Raw genomic sequence first — 12,685 nt, 5'->3', positions numbered from 1 at the left:
GAGCATTCCCCCCTCCCTTTGGGTGAGGTGTGGGCTTCTAGGGGATTTCAATTGGTCAGGGTGAGTCTGGTGACAAGGGTGTCCCAGAAAGAGATAAAAGCTTGGGCACCCAAGGGTCTGGTCTCTTTCCTGTGGGTGTCAGGAGTCCAGTGTGTGCGTGGTGAGCAAAAGCATCCAGGCTGGGACGGCTGGATGGCGGAAGCCCCATGTGGCTGCTGAGGGAAGGAGTCTAGTTCGAGTGGCGTGGAGCCAAGTCGAAGTGAGCAACAGAGGTTGAGTCACAGTGTTAAGTGTTTGTTTTGTTTTAGAATAGGTTTGGGTACAAGTGGGCAAGGGACCTTGCCGAGTTACGGCTGGTGGGTGGTTATTTATTTATTTATTACATTTCTATACCGCCCAATAGCCGGAGCTCTCTTAGTGAGTGAGTGCGATTCCAATTGGTTTGAGTGTACAAAAAGGGGGAGGGGGAGATATTAGTCCCTGCTGTCCGAAGTGTGTCATTCCTTTGTCCGTGTTTACCTTAATGTGTGGACCCTGTGTGGACCCTTAAGGAAGTGTGTTTGTGTGAAGAATGAAAGTGTTTGGTCCCTATCTCCTGTGTGGTGTCGTTCCTTGAGAACCTAGACTCCCAAAGGGTGAAAAAGCAGCAGTGAAGGGGCATGTGTCTGGGCTGGCTGAGCCAGACACCCCCTTCTCCGGCCGGGGAATCGCTGAGTCAAGCCTGGTGGTTCCATCACAATACCTACATGCAGTAATCTGACAAAATGCAAGTCTTATCAAGGGATTTCTATTTAAATATTTGTTTTTAACTGCAGTGCCTTTGGCGTGCTTCTTAGTACTCATAGCATATGAGTGTATCCACATTTTAATGTCTTGTGCTCTGACTCTTTGTAGAGGGAAATATTTGGCCTGTAATTTTAGTATTTTTCAAATATTATAAAGAAAATAGTATTATGAATCAACATTATGCATAATTTCCTCACATAGTGCACCATGTGTATTCATATCTGTTTCCTTCTATTATTATTACTGTAAGGGAAATAAAATAACGTTGGACAAATACTTCAAGTAGGTGAATTGACTGACAAGACACAGATATCTGGCAGCCCAGCAAGACATCTCAGCAGGGAATACTTCTCCTTATTTAAACACTAAGTCATGCTCTGCCACAATTCTCCCATGGAGCAGACAGACAGGGAACAGGGGAATGTGAGAATATAATGAAGGTGTATCTCCTGAGACTGGCATATAGTTGGGACCAATGAAAGGACAGGTCTCACAATTGGCACAGGAATTCTATACTTCTTTCAAATTCTGCACAAGCTCCGAGTTCATGCTCTTTTCTTCCTCCCTAATATTTTTTGTTTCTGCATCCTTAGAAAGGGCAAGCAGACAGAAAAGGTTGATCTTCTTGATTTTGGGGCTAAGAGATCAATATGGAATGGCTTTCCCACTGAGGCCTACCTGGCGCCGACCCTGTCATCTTTTCAGCGCTAGGTAAAGACCACCCTCTACTCCCAGACATTTAATGGAATATGATGAGGCATCTATTCCTGCTGTTTTAGAACAAGTCTAATAGGAAAAAACCTTGTTTATTCAAATTGTTGTTAGAGGTTTACATTGTTTAAATTTTTCTATGTTAAATTCTTTAGATTGTTTTTATTATGTTGTATTTTGTAGGGCTGTGCATGGATTCCCCGATCCGCTCTGGATCCTGATCCACAACTTCAGAATTGGGTCCGCTCCACCACGCATTGATTCGCCTATGGTCCACTCCGATCCGCAGAGGAGCTCCGGATCTGGATCGGAGCTCCGTGTTCCCCCCATGGACTTACATTGAAAAGGCTCCCCTCCCCCCTCCCCTGCCTCCGTCGCAGTCTGGCGGTGGCTTCAACTGAGCCCGAGGCCTCAAACAGGAAGACCAGGCGGTTGAAGCTGCTGCCGGACCGCGACAGAGGCAGATAAGCCCCCCTGCCCCCTTACCTGGCTCTGCCGCCGTCACCACACGGACTGCAGCAGCGCCAGGTAAGCCCCCATCCCACCACACTTAGCTTTTCTTCGGAGCTCCAGATCGAGGCAAAGGATCCACTTGGTCTCGATCCACAGCTCCCCCGACCCGATCCGTCTCCGCCTTTGTCAGAGGCGGATCAGAACGCTCTGCCATCGGTTCAAAGAACTGAAGCGGAGCACAGCCCTAGTATTTTGTATTCTTATGAATTTCACAATGCCAGAACAGACTGAATAAGAACTGGCATACACGGGATTCAACTGAGCCATAAGTGAACATTATTGGACTTTTTAGCATGAGGTTTTATTTATTTTGTACCTGGCCTTTCTACCCGAAGAACGTCACTGAAGGTAGCTTACAGAAGCAATTAAAATTTATTAAACAACACATTAAAATACAATAAAAACATAACAATTACAGGTTTGGAGGGCAGCAACAAGAGAGATGAAAGGATCTCTCTGACAAGGCCTGCCTGGTGCCAATATTGTCAGCTTTTTGGCACCAGTTTGAAACTGCCCTCTTCTCTCATGTATTTGGTAGCCTATAATGAGGCCAGATCTACACTACTGCTTTAAAGTGCTTTGAAGTGCTTTATTAGGGTGGCCATATGAAAAGAAGGACAGGGCTCCTGTATCTTTAACAGTTGCATAGAAAAGGGAATTTCAGCAGGTGTTATTTGTATATATGGAGAATCTGGTGAAATTCCCTCTTCATCACTGCAGCTTTAACTGGGGTGATGAAGAGGAAATCTCATCAGGTTCTCCATATATACAAATGACACCTGCTGAACTTCCCTTTTCAATACAACTGTTAAAGATACAGGAGCCCTGTCCTCCTTTTCATAGGGTCACCCTAGCTCTATAACAGTTTTGACAACTGTATATTGAGTGTGTCCTGGGCCCCAACACTTGTCAAAACTGTTATAAAGCACTTTAAAGCAGTAGTGTAGATCCTGCCTGAGTTTAGTCTTGGATCATCCTTGGCTGATTGTTTAAACATTGTTTTAGATATATGTGTGTGTGCTACCTGTTTATATGTTTTTACATAAATGCTTTTTTGTACTTTGATGTATTTAATGGTTTTTAATTTTTTTGTGAAACACCTAGAGAGGTTTGGCTATGAGGCCGGATAAAAATATAACAAATGAAATGAAATGCATTACAGAAAAAAATATTATTAAAAACATCACCCAACCCACCAGACCCAAGCGGTCTTTGCCTGCCTGTGGAAGAAAAGCAGAGAAGAAGTAAACCTAGCTTCCCTTCAGAGGGAGTTCCAGATAGGGATGCCGCAAGCATCCAGTTGGGTCTACACGGGCAGCGGAACCCCTTGCGTCTGGCCCTCATGGACCCAATCAGCCACGCCCGGTGCGATGGTTCACCCATGTCCGAGAGCTTGCGAAGGCCCGCAAGAGCTCAGGCAAGGGCCCACCCTGGGAAAACAGGCTTTCTGAACCTTCCAGAAAGTACATGGCATGCTAATGGTACCCACCATTAATATTCCTCCGGGAATTGCACACTTTCCGGATGCGCTTTCCCGCATCCCTTTGCTCCAATTGGGGCCTTAAAGGCCCTCTTAACACAATGTAGCTTTGCATTACGATGGCCTTTAAGACCCCAATTGGAGCAGTGGGGAGCAGGAAAGCGCACTTTCCAGGCTCTGGAGAGTGCGCAATTTCTGGAGCCTCCGGAAAGTGTGCATTTTCCCCATCCACACTAGTGGCCAGGGAAAATGCACACTTTCCGGAGATTCCAGAAAGCATAATCCTGCAAGCCAATGGGATTGCTAAAGGCCATTTTAATGCAAGGGTACCCTTGCAGTAATAGGGCCTTTAAAGCCCCATTGGCGCAGGGGGGATGGAAATGTTTCCCCCCTCTCCACACTAATGGCAGGCGATTGCTCCCGAGTACTTAGCAAAGGCTCACGCAGCCTAACTCTTTGGGATAGACTGTGCAAATGGGAGGGGACCACTCACAGGATGGACGTGTCCATAAAACCCTAGTTCCATATCCTGAAAACTGCAACCAAAAATGCCTTCTCTCAGGTCACCATCAAACATACCTTTGAAGGTGGCAGTCTTGAAACAAAGGCCCATCCAGAAGAATTTAGGAGGGGCAGGCCCTTATGGGAAATGGTGGTCTTTCAGATAGCCAGAGAGGGATTTATATGTCCCAACCAGCACTTTGAATTATGCCTGCAAACAGACCAGTAGCCAGTGAAACTGTAGTAACAAGGGAGTCATGTGCTCCCCCTAATTGGCCCCAGTCATCAGTCTAGCCATAGCATACTGGTCCAGCTGTATTAAGTTTGCATCATTGTATTCTTAGGTTTGGGGGGAGGGTTTATACATGGGTTACCCATCAATAGAGGACAAATGGTTTAGGCACATTGAGCCATGTGGTTGCTATCCTAAAAATAACAATATTTAGTTTGTATTTATATGTAAAACCAGTTTTTGTATTATATTGGGGTCTTTATACTTCAATTGGAATTTTGACATTCACACTCCCTGCAAGCAGCAGCCAATGAATGGAGGGCAGAGAAACACTGAATGTGGAAATGCGGGTTTCTTTAACTAGACATTACTAGGGAAATAGGTTGGTGAAATATAGGGCAGTGACAGCCACGAAACCCATTTTTGGAGACTCAGAAAATTGCTCTGGGATTTGACACAACACATTTGGGACATTCACTGTAACAGACATCTGCAAACCATGAAACTACAATGCTGGAGGTTAAACTATAATACTGAAGGATTATGGCAATTCAACCTTGCTGTAATTAATAAGTCTGCCCTATATTGTAAAAGCTACATTAGAAATTTTTATCTTTCTCTAATTTAAAGAGTCAAGAGATAATGAGATTAAATCTCACTACTGTTGATGTGTGGATGCCAAAGATCTATATTTTCCCCATATTATTTGTCATCCTGAAGACAAACTGAGCCTCATGTATCTCCGTATTTAGGGCAAGAACATGTTTTTAGAACATTTTAGGATGTTTTAAGGGTGTTTTTAACAATGTTTATTATGTTTTAATTCAGTTTTATGTATTTTATCATTTATTGTTGTTCCCAGCCTCGATTAGAATGGAGAGGCGGGCAAGAAATAATAATAATAATAATAATAATAATAATAATAATAATAATAGTAATCACCATCATCATCATCATCATCATCATCATCATCATCATCCATGTTGCTTTATGATTTTAAGTGAAAATCTTGGGGGGGTGCACCTCCTATAATTAAGAGCTCAATGTGCATATTGTGTGAACTTCATACTTGTTCCAAAAGTTAAATAAAGCATGCCATTCATTCAGTTTTAGGGACTTAATTAATCCCACTGAAAGAGGAGGGCAACCAGGATGATCAGGGGTCTGGAAACAAAGCCCTATGAAGAGAGACTGAAAGAACTGGGCATGTTTAGCCTGGAGAAGAGAAGATGGAGGGGGAGACATGATAGCACTCTTCAAATACTTAAAAGGTTGTCACACAGAGGAGGGCCAGGATCTCTTCTCGATCCTCCCAGAGTGTAGGACACGGAATAACGGGCTCAAGTTAAAGGAAGCCAGATTCCAGCTGGACATCAGGAAAAACTTCCTGACTGTTAGAGCAGTACGACAATGGAATCAGTTACCTAGGGAGGTTGTGTGCTCTCCCACACTACAGGCATTCAGGAGGTACCTGGACAGCCATCTGTCAGGGATGCTTTAAGGTGGATTCCTGCATTGAGCAGGGGGTTGGACTCGATGGCCTTGTAGGCCCCTTCCAACTCTGCTATTCTAAGATTCTTCTGCTTTTTTGCATATTTCTCCCAAATATTTCAGCTGAAGGATGATATTTCTCTCAAATATCTCATCAGAAGGTATAGTTTGCAGGTATACATTTAAATTAGTATATGCAAATTTTATGCAGATTGCTATCCAGTTTTGTGCTCTTTTTTGGTGATACATGTCCTCTTTTTAGGGTAATTCATGAGCACCCTAGCCAGTTATGTGAAATTGCTACCAAACATCCTATCTTACAAATCCACAATATTTATCAATGACAAACAAGCTGGCTTCTTGATAACTTTATCTGGAATCAATACTGGGAATGGGCCCTTAACAGCTACACCAGAGGCAGTCAGAAAGTAGATCAGGATCTACTCGCACATCCTTGCGTAATTTACCAAATATCAGCAGTGTTTTCCAACTCTCAATAATTTAACATTAGTCACAACACATAGTCTCTTAAATTAGGCTGCTGAAATCCGAGACAGCTTGGGGGGAAATAGGAGAAGATTTGTGTGTGAAAGGATTTGTGTGCAAACTCCAGTTCTGGTACTGAAAACAAATTCCTGGAGAGCCTGTACTTAAGAGTCACCTTGTTCTGCAATTCTATGTTCACCCTTTTGAGTCAGTATTTTGTACCTGGCTCTGGTAGTCAGATCTAGAGGGTAGGAGTAGATCATATAAGCCAGAAGTCTGCCAGCCCCTGTTCTACACTAATGTTTCTGCCATAGTATGACTGAATATGGCAGATGACTAAATTAAGCTCTATATATTCAACCCAAGTTCATTCAGTCTGTAAATTTAAGCAAGGATGGAGAATTCTCAGCTAGCATCAGAAATACCCCAGAGAATACAAAAACATTTTTCCCCCTTTCCATTGCTTCTTAAGACATTTCTAGGAAATGGTTGACGATTATAACCTGAAAATAGTTTGACATATCAGATGTGCATGAAATCATCTCCCAGCTGAACACAAGACATGCACTGAGTACTCCCACATGATTTAAAAAACCTGCACGTTCCCCAACAACTTCACGTTACTTATCAGAAAACCTTGCATTATATGAGAAACACCTCAAGGATATTGTCGAATAGTATAGAGTTTAATTGCAACAGCGCAAACTATTGAATCCATGCCCATTTAAATTGCTGCATGACTTTATAGTGATCCATACAAAATAACATTTAGAGGAAAAAATGCAAAACAGCACAGTGCACATAAGGTTAAATAGAGGTTTATCATCTGTGCTTCAGCCAAGAAGAGAAATAATATTATTGGGATTTGAGTGAAGATTAACCTGTCTGACCTAAAATGGAATCAACTACACTTCCTTGTCAGTGATTACCTAGAAAACATCTGAAATCACATGACCTTGCTGTAGTAGTAAGTTATAGTTGCTAGGCAATCAGAATACTGGTGCTGATATGTGACTGTTGTTATCTTTGGGCTCATCTACACCAAGCAGGATATTCCATTATGAAAGTGGTATGAAAGTGGTATATAAAAGGCAGGAGCCACACTACTGCTTTATAGAGGCATTGAAGTGCACTGCAGGATCTACACTACTGTTTTATAGTGGTACTGAAGTGCACTGGCAACTGTTGGGGCTCATGACACATCTACACCAAGCAGGATATAACACTATGAAAGTGGTATGAAAGCAGTAGATGGTATGTGTCAATGGGTCCCAACAGTTGTCAGTGCACTTCAATACCACTATAAAGCAGTAGTGTGGCTCTTGTCTTTTATAAACTGCTTTCATAGTGGAATATCCCCCTTGGTGTAGATGATGCCTTTATGGCTCATGCTGTTTGGAGAATGCTGGGAAATGTAGGATTTTTTTTTCTGCCTATACATGCATAGAACTGCGTTCTTAGTGATGCAGTTTTAATATCTGATTTACTTCTGTGCAAAACTGGGTCAGGTTATTTGAAGTGTAAAACCCTCTAGATTTCCAGTTCAAAATAACGAAGTGACAAAATGGGAAGTAAACAATGTGCTATTTGTACATCGGATAGTAATAACTTACTTGGGCTTTGGAAGGGAGAAATGTTTGTGTGTTGGGGGACAGGGTTGAAATAGGAAGTAGCGGCAATGTATCAACACATTTTAGAAGACTCTTGGCTTGAATGGAAGGATGAGGTTACTATTTCTTCCAAATGAAAGGTGCTTGGAAATCAAGCAGAAATAGTTAATCATGTTGCAGTATTTCATAAGAGATTTTGTAAGGGTCTCAGTTTCTCAATGTTGCATGAAGCTATCTCTGTGACAGCAACTGCTGAAAGAAATTTGGTTATAGTGGCAGAGATAGCTTCACCCACCCACTAACCCCATGTTCAGCCTCATTCAAACAGTGTGAACCAGCCTCATGGCATTTTATTTATTTATTACATTTCTATACCGCCTAATAGCCGGAGCTCTCTGGGTGGTTCAGAGAGATCACATGCACAGATCCCAGGCGGGCTTCCTGTTTATAAAGCCACCAGGGAGTTCTGTCTAGTCTACAGGCCCTACACAATACTCCTTCAATCAGAAAGGATTCTGAGGATACATAAATACAACAGATTGCTTTGCAAAAGATGAAGAAAGTTTATTTATATGAAAAACAGCATGGCAAGTAGTCAAAGCAGATTAGTTGAGCAATGTTTCTAACCACAAGGAGGTGGATAAAAGAAGGAAAAAGGAAGGCCAAGTGTTGTTCTAGGTGAAAGATAGGGATGTCTTTATTTTTAAAAGCAGAATCCAAAAGAAAATGTTCCATATTCAGCTCCAGCCATGTGGAAGAACTGTTAACTCTGCACTGGAATGTGCATCAAGACAGAACCATATGAACCTCCAGCTGGTTCAAAAATGCACAGATGAGGATTAAGCTGCAGATATTAAAATCTGCACTATCTACACACCTTGAAGACAGGTATTGCATACTGATGGATTGCTGGACAGACAAATGCAGTGTAATAACCAGGGATTCATCTGAGCTAATCTAGCCAGACCTGCAACTTGTTTTCAATACCAGGGCTTGCAGCTCCCATAGCATGTAGTAGCTGGGACTATGTTTACCTGTACCTGCAGGCTGACTAGATAAGAGCATCTTTTAATTTCATCACCACTGACTAGCCATTCCCCATGAATCTGGGTTTAGAGATACAGATGTCTACCAGAGAGGACATATCTTAGCTATTTGAGTTCTGCTAGTTCTAATTTTCCAAACAGTAAAGCTGCTGTGATGAAAAGAGACAGACAGACAAAGGCCTGTGATGTGTTCATTGTTGTTGTTGTTGTGCTTGGTTTTATATTTTAATATTTTGTTATAGACAAGACAGACAGACAGATGCTATCTGACTTGAATTAAAATCCAAGCTTCCGCAGAATTTAGAGCTTCTAATATTTGCTTCTTCTCTGAGACAAACATTTAGCTGACATCTCTACTTGCTGCTAGAGACACAGGACAAGGACCAGATTAGTTCCAAGCCTACTAGGCAGATAACACTGGATAGTATAAAGTCATCCCTTATTTTATCCTCTGTATTTGGGTAATAAAAGATATAGCGTAAGTTAGACTAACAAGAACTGGTGGTATTTGTCCAAGATCCCTGAATAGATATGATCATCCTAACTGTACCATTCAGCTTTTAATCAAATGTCCCACTTCTTGAGATATGTCCCCCTCTCCTTTAAAATGAAACATGGTTGTCTTGGATATTGTAGGCAATCTTCACTCACATGTACATTGGATCTATCAAATCACTTTCTAAGTATTTTGGCAGTATTTATTTCCTGCACTCCACTTACGAAAGCGTATGGCAGGATTAATAGAGTAAGACTCCGGCCAGTTTGGTTTCATACTTCAGGACACAAACCGTCTTAAGTAACTATCATGCTACAGTTCCCCCAGTGAATGCTAGAGTCACCGTAAGAGATGCAGTACTGACAAAACCTACTGTGAATCGCCCAGAGAGCTTCAGCTATTGGGAGATATAGAAATGTAATAAATAAATAAATAAATAAATACTGAGGGAAACTAAGTATCTTTTACAACATTCTGCCATCAGAAAATAGCATTGGTGAAGGTTGTCTACTACACCTAAGCCTTTTCCTAAGGAACATAATGTGATGAGTAACTGCTTTGGGTTCCACTTGAGGCAAGTAATTGCTTCTTGCTCCATCTGACTTGCTTGTTTCCCGAACTTGAATGGTGTATCTAAGATTCACCAAATCAAGAAAGAACGACTTTAAAGAACAGACTGCACTTAGTGATAGATTTACAAATCTTTATCAAGTGTTTGGGGCTTCAATTAATGCCTATGGGTAGTGGAGTCCCTGAAACTTCCCTCAAGCTAGACAACACAAAAATGGTATCAAATAATACATGTTTATTGCTCAAACAGTCTAAGAGAATAACAAGCATTAGCTAAGATGAGGGAGATCACAAACATTCCTATATACACACAAGTTATAAACTTATGTTCCTCTCGATCTAACAGTCAATATTAAAGGTTCGTATTTACCTAAATGGAGGGCATGGTGAGCGAAGCCATCCTAAGCTCGTATAGCGGGTTTCTCATTCTATTAGGATCTCTCAGGCCTTTTATAACCCTTACGATGCCAATGACCTCATCTTTAGTTTCAGACCTGATCATACCACTATTTCTATTTTTCTCAATGTAGCCTGATCTGCCACTGATACCAGTAACACCCAGGTAGGATTATTTATTTATTTATTTATTTATTACATTTTTATACCGTCCAATAGCCGAAGCTCTCTGGGCGGTTCACAAAAATTAAAACCATGAGGACATAATAAAATAACCAACAATCTAAAAACCCAAATACAAAATACAATATAAAAAGCACAAACAGAATAAAACCAGACAGCAGAAATTGATATAGGATTAAAATTCAGAATTAAAACAGCAAAATTTAAATTTAAGTTAAATTAGGTGTTAAAAATACTGAGAAAATAAAAAGGTTTTCAGCTGGCGACGAAAAGAATACAGTATAGGCGCCAAGCGGACCTCTCTGGGGAGCTCATTCCACAACTGGGGTGCCACAGCAGAGAAAGCCCTCCTCCTAGTAGCCACCTGCCTCACTTCCTTTGGCAGGGGCTCACGGAGAAGGACCCCTGTGGATGATCTTAATGACCAGACAGGTACATATGGGAGGAGGCGTTCCTTCAAATAACCTGGCCCCAAACCGTTTAGGGCTTTGGATGTTAATACCAGCACTTTGAATCGGGCCCGGACCTGGACTGGCAGCCAATGAAGTTGTAAAAGGACTGGCGTGATGTGGTCTCGCCGGCCAGTCCCTGTTAGTAAACGAGCTGCCCTGTTTTGCATCAGCTGAAGCTTCCGGACCGTTTTCAAAGGCAGCCCCACGTATAACGCATTGCAGTAATCCAAACAAGAGATGATCAGAGCATGGATAACTGTAGCTAGGCTTTCTCTGTCCAGATAACTTATCCCTGCTAAGTTAAGCTACATGCTGCTTCCAGCACTTGACCAACACATTCATGGCAGTGTCTCTCTATTTCTAAGAATATATTCCATTACACATAGTTATTTCACAACACATAAATACAGAACCAGTCATACTTACGAGATACAATAAATTCTTATTGATTCTATGCACTACAATGCATATTCTGCTACAATAGTAAGCCTACTCTGTTTCTATAAACTACCAGAAAAAGCCTCAGTATATGTTGTGTCCCAGTGAACTGGGGCCCTTAGACGTAACAAATACAAAGAAGTGAGATTGCAAAGGTCCACACAGCCCCTTGGCAGAAGCTCTGTGTGCAGGGATGTATTCAGGGTTGGAGGAGGGCAGGGTCAGGATTGCATTTCCTTGCCACTACCCTGCACTGATTCCAACTACGAGGCATTCAAAGCCCTGTCTGCGCAGGGCCCTACATGTGTACACCCAGAATACGTAGGCTCCAAACATACAATGTGTACCTTGCAACAGAGAATGCATAAAAGCCTATATATGTAGGGGTGTACATACATACGAACCTGTACAAGTAGAATCTTGAATACATGAAACTAAGGCTGGCAAGAGGGCAGAGCTAACAGGTGCTATCCCACTCAATCTCATGTGTACATCGATGCATGTACTAAATTCTGCACAGGCCTATGGACTGAATAGGTTTAATGTATCTGGTTCAATACAGGAAAACAACGAGGTAGTTCAACCCAGAGGACCCTCTGCCCCGCTAGTCCAGTACAATGCCTAGGATAAACAAACTTGCCAAACTGTCAAAACCATCTGTAATCCTGGCTAAGAATAGGGACTGGATCCATCACAAACACTCCACCACAGGGAGCCACTGTGATGACGCTTGTACAAGCTTCTGCTAAACCAGAATTATAATAATTTTAAGGGAATATCAACTGAACCTGAAAAAATCCAATCTGGGGACAAGAAAAAAGATGATGCATGTGGGTTAGACTGTGTGATCGAGGGAGAATTGGTGGCTATTGTCTGAAAATATTTCATCTACTTGACAGCAAATATATGCATAGTAATCTAAAATCCAGATTGCTTCGTTCATATGTATGTAATCAAGCAGTGTTAGTTCTGGTTTTAATGTGATGCATTCCCCTGTGAGATAATATGCCTGCATAGACACAGGAGGACTGAAGGAAAGAGAATATTTTTCATCCAAACTCCAAAATGGAATATAACTGAAAAATTTCAGAATGCACCTTATAGAAGGAAAGAAAAATTAAACACAATGGTTAAAATAATCATGGTTTCCTTTCAGATCTTCTAAATGCTTTATAATTGAAATTAAGTAGAAATGAAAGTGCCATTTAAGCTCCTAAACACACTTTCCTGAGTAAGGCCCACTGAAGTTAGTGACCTCGTTCACATGACATGACAACCCACCATGAGTAATAAC

General features: G+C 41.7%; 1 protein-coding gene across 1 annotated transcript in view; it reads right to left on the bottom strand.

Moving 5' to 3' along the window:
• The window catches only part of LOC134404308 (protein piccolo-like), a 38,048-nt gene that overhangs the window by 2,266 nt on the left and 23,097 nt on the right, over positions 1-12,685 (bottom strand). The gene's annotated exons all lie outside the window — the stretch shown is intronic.

This window comes from Elgaria multicarinata, chromosome 9 (genome assembly GCF_023053635.1).
Source record: "Elgaria multicarinata webbii isolate HBS135686 ecotype San Diego chromosome 9, rElgMul1.1.pri, whole genome shotgun sequence".
Lineage (NCBI taxonomy): Eukaryota > Metazoa > Chordata > Lepidosauria > Squamata > Anguidae > Elgaria > Elgaria multicarinata.
Note: the sequence above shows the minus strand (reverse complement) of the source record. Positions and strands in the feature narration are given on the sequence as shown.